Raw genomic sequence first — 5,164 nt, 5'->3', positions numbered from 1 at the left:
CTGAAGGAACATTTTAATAACATAAAACGTTCCTCCTCCCAACTATCGGTAATCTCAAAACACAGAACAGATCTCAATCATTCTTTTGATTGGGACAATGTCCAGATTTTAGATCATAAACATCATTATTATAAAAGACTAATTTCTGAAATGATCTTTATAAAAAAACAGTCACACGGTTTAAATTCTGTTAACGACTTAGAATTACTAGACTCTTCTTAATTCAATGTTTTGAATGTTTCTCACTGTGAAAAACAATCACTATGAGTGGGAGAACACCTATATGTTCTCGTGCCTCTTATCTCTTCCTTCAGAGTCTGACTATCTGGCATCCTAGTAAATTCATTTTAAATTTTGTTTCTTGTGTAACTGTGATTGAATACTCTACTTTATTATCTTTTAGAATGTCATCTCCAAGGTAATTACACCATGTTTACTATCAACAGCCAACTCTTTGCGTTGCTTTTAAACATTGACTTTGTTTATTTCTTGACATAATGTATACTGCGTATTTTTTTAATATTATTTTACAATTGCGACTGAAGAAAACTCCAGTTAGAGTCGCAATATTTTGTATCATGTTAAAGCGTTGATCATTAAATCATCATATTATTATATTAATATCTTTTTTTTTTGGCTCGATGTGACTTTTTTCATTTGCTAATTTGTATTCACATTGCGAGCGTTTCTGTTAATTTATTACAGCTTTTCTTTATTAAATGTCGTTTGATGTCTAAACATCCACAGTTCAGATTAAATCTACAATATTTATTTTACTTATTAAACAATGCAAATATTTGTCAAGTAAGTCGCGGAATTTATTATAAAATGAATGTAACGAATTTACGGTGTCGTTACACAGCTGCAGAATATTTAGAAGCAATGTCAAAAGAATTGTTGGAATCGAATTTAAGTACGATATTTTCCGAACTAAGAAATACAAAATAATATTGGCAAAGATCGAGAAGCAATTTAAACTGCATAATGCAGCATTATGGACCTGCAACATGGTTTTTAACGTTAAGTCTCAACGAATGGTTGTGGGATGATTTAGGAGAATATATTCGTGAAGTAAATGGATGTCATGATTCTTTGTTAAGTATTAGTGTACTTGTTGCAAAAGATCCTGTCTCAACGTCGAGATTTCTTGATAATAAATTTAAAGCAATGCTTGACTTTATATGTTTTAAAGATCATCTGATCGGAGAAGTAAATCATTACTTCTGGCGACGAGAATATCAAGGTAGAGGTATACAACATTTCCATTTAGTAATTTGGATTGAAAATGCGCCGATCATAGGAGAATTGTCTTGAAGAAGTTTCGAAGTTTTTTTTGCAACATATAAATTGCAAACTGCCGAATCAAGATTACCGCTATTATACAGACGTGTCTATACGCATCAGACGCACATACATAACAATTATTGTCTCCGCTCTAAGAAGGTAGGACGTAAAGTTGTACGTAGATGTCGTTTTGGGTTTCCTCGTCTTGTCACAGAAATAATTAACATAAGAGATATTGCAAGTTTGATAGCAAGTAGAAAACATTTAAAACATAAAAGTAGACTTTACGATCTTCCTCGAACACAAAGAATGAAGTTACTATAAATGATTATAATCCTGTCCTTCTTACTGCGTAGGAAGGAAATATGGATATACAATTTATCGGTGAAAAATCGACATTGCTTACGTGGTACGTCACTAAATATATGAATAAAGCTGGAAAATGTGAATTATCTGAATCTATTATTAATAGCAAAAATACTCCAAACAAATCATGAGGAAGTTATCTTTGGAATATTGCTTTGCGATTTATGCATAATAGAGAATGTGGGGCTCTTGAAGCTGCTGATACATTGTTAGATATTCCTTTGTACGGAACGGATCGAAATACGACTATTAGATGGCTAGATGTTAATCTAATACGATATAGAAAATTAAGAAGCCACAAAGAGATTAAATAACTTAATAGTAAATCTACAGATATATTTTGTCTTTCTTTGATAGACAATCGTTATCCAGATAGACCGAAAGAATTGGAAAGCGTGTCTCTTTATGAGTTTGCACAGTGGTACATCACAAAGAGTAAACCAAAAACTAAGAATGTCGAATATTACAAATTAAATAATGGTGTTTATCTTAAACGACGGAAACGTGGATATCTTATCAATCATTACAAATACAATGGTAATATACAACCGAAGAATTATTTCTTTGCATTATTACTTATGTTTAAACCATGGCAAAAATTAGAAGAACTTAAAGAATGTGATACACATACAGAATCATTTCACGCAGTAAAATTACATCTGATAGAAGCATTGCAATACTATGAAAAAATAGAAGAATTACAAAAAGCTTTTGAAGCTGCAAAACAGTTAGTTCAAGAATACAATGATAAATTAGAGAAACAAGATATAGATGATCCAGAAAATCCAATCGGTATTCAAAACATAGAAGCTGGTAAAGCAATGCAAGATTTTAAAGATCTTGGTGAGAAAATAGACAAAGAAGTCGATGTATGTGAGCAAAATTAAATACAGATTAAAAAAGAATGTTTGATAAAGTTATTAACACTGTAAGATCGGATGAATCGATATTATGATTATATATTAACAGAGAAGGTGGAACTGGAAAAAGTTTCTTAATTAAAACCATTACATGTTGGATAAAACAAAATCTTAACAAGGATACTGCTGTAGCAGTTCCTACTGGTATTGCAGCGTTTAATATAGACGGTTTNACAGTTCATAGATTACTTCAATTGCCTGTTGAGCACGGGTTTCCTCCAAAATATAAACAATTATCTGATCATGTATTAAAAGTCTTACGAGCAGAACTCAAAGATGTTATTCTCATTATAATTGATGAAGTGTCAATGATATCTAATTTGACTTTAATGTATATACATCTTTGATTGTCTCAAATATTCGATACTACTGATTCTGATGACGGTTTGGTTGAAAGCACATTCTTCTACTTGGAGACTTGCTTCAATTACCTTCTGTACACAATAATCTAGCTTTTATACGCTTATCAAAGGAAACAGTTAATAAATATCTTGGGTCTATAGAAGCTATTAACCTATGGATTACATTGGTTGACTATGATGAACTGATAATCAATATGTGACAGAAAGGAGATAACACTTATCGTGAATTATTGTCAATAATTCGTATTGATTTAGTGAAATTAAATGTTAAATTGTATTAAGAAGAAAGAAATAATCTTAATTGCGGAGGATACGATAGAATGTACTCTGTTTGTAAAAAAGAAAGTTTTAAAAGTACTGTCGGATATAGAAGATGATATTTCTAGAACAGCCGGACTTTTGAAAAGAATTATTATAAAAGTCGGAGCAAAAGTTATGATAGGACGCAATAGTGATGCTAGCTTGGGACTTGTAAATGGTACAATAGGTATAATAGTTTCGGTTATTGGAAATATTTCAAATAGTGAATATGTAGAAAAGATAAAACTTCGCTTGTCGTCAGGTTTAGAATTTGCAATTGAGAAAGTAAATGTCAAGTTTCAGGTGATAGAAAAAGCTTATGTTATTAGAAAACAATTTCCATTGTCTTTGAGTTATGGNATCACTATTCATAAAAGCCAAGGATTGAGTTTGTCCAATGCTATTATGGACATAGGTACTTTGATATTTAGTCCTGGTCAAATTTACGTTGCACTGTCACGAGTAATATCTCTAGAAGGATTGCATTTAATTAATTTTGACCCTTCATCTGTAAAAGCGAGTGGAGAAGCTATTATTGAATACAACAGGTTAAAACAAGTTCATAAACCAGAAGCAGAAATGATTGCTGTTTCAAAACAGAAAATTCGTAAAGTAAAGGATACTCCTTGGACAATATCAAAAGTAATTGCTTCTGTACAACAAGAACCACATGACAATATTCAGACAAATGGTGCTTTCGTGGTTTCCAAAATACTATGACAAAGTTTGATTTTATACAAATGCGGTATTGCAATGTTTGCTGCATTTAAGTATTGTTAGAAAAAAAAAACTCGATTGTGATAAATTAAATGTTTTGGCTACATTAATTCACTGATATGAAAAGAATGCCTAACTTGAATACATATGCAATACGACAATATCTAGAAGATAACTTTACAAAAAATGTAAAACGTGATGCATCTGAATTTCTTCTGGCTTTTTGTGCAAAAAAAATATGATTATATAAAAAGTCTAATCGAGCATCAAGTAACTTCTACTATAAGATGCAAAAGTTGTGGTACTACAACCCCCAGTGTATCAAATAATATTCTTATTTCAATTCCTGTTGTTAATTTTAAAAAGAAAAGTTATGATCTTAACAATTTTTTAAATAGTACCTTTTCGCATTGGTGTAAAGAATATAAGTAATTATGTGCAAATTGTACTGGAAGTAACATGTTACTTAAAAGAGAATTAACAATAACAAGAGAGATACTTATTATTCATTTAGTATTAGTTGTACAAGACGGTAAATTATTAAAACCTGCTTTTAATTTACGTGCAGTCCCAACAACTAAAATATCAGTAAATGGACAGTTGTATAAAGTCATAAATGCGATATTACGGATCATGTATAGAAAACGGTCATTATATAAGTACGTGTCAAGAAGGAATATCTAATTAGATTGAAGTTGATGATGGGACAATTAATAAAACAAAATGGCCTAGAGGCGCTAAAAATATTTACATACTCTTTTTGGAAAAAATTAAGAAAAATTAAACTCAAATAAAAAAATATTTACTTGCTTATAATAATTAACCATTTTAATACTGTTGCGTCAGATAAAAACAATAGCAAAAATTTTTTGCCGAATATGATTAGAATTCACAGACAAAAATTTTTTTAATGAAAGTACTTTCAACACTTTGTTATATGTATTATTTTGTTATATATGTTATTGTTATTATGTAGAAATACATTGTATTGTGTTGAAAGAAGTGTTTGTTAAAAACATATTTCACAAAAATGTGTGATATCCCGAACAAGATATCTTTTCAAAAAAAGGTAAAAAAGGGCGCCGAGTACATGCGCAACTTATATATCTCTAGAAAACGCATTACTATAAAAATCTTTCTCTACAAAAGAAATGATATCAGTAAGTAGCGCCAAGTAAAATCTTGTACATTTATATATTGTTGCAAAATATAAAA

General features: G+C 30.2%; 1 pseudogene; it reads left to right on the top strand.

Annotated features, from left to right (window-relative positions):
• Nucleotides 1-984: 984 nt before the first annotated feature.
• On the top strand, nucleotides 985-3,952 carry LOC109860451 (annotated as a pseudogene).
• The last annotated feature ends 1,212 nt before the right edge of the window (nucleotides 3,953-5,164 follow it).

This window comes from Pseudomyrmex gracilis, unplaced genomic scaffold (assembly GCF_002006095.1).
Source record: "Pseudomyrmex gracilis isolate BER0280 unplaced genomic scaffold, ASM200609v1 scaffold_392, whole genome shotgun sequence".
Lineage (NCBI taxonomy): Eukaryota > Metazoa > Arthropoda > Insecta > Hymenoptera > Formicidae > Pseudomyrmex > Pseudomyrmex gracilis.
This window is presented reverse-complemented; position numbering and strand designations above follow the sequence as displayed.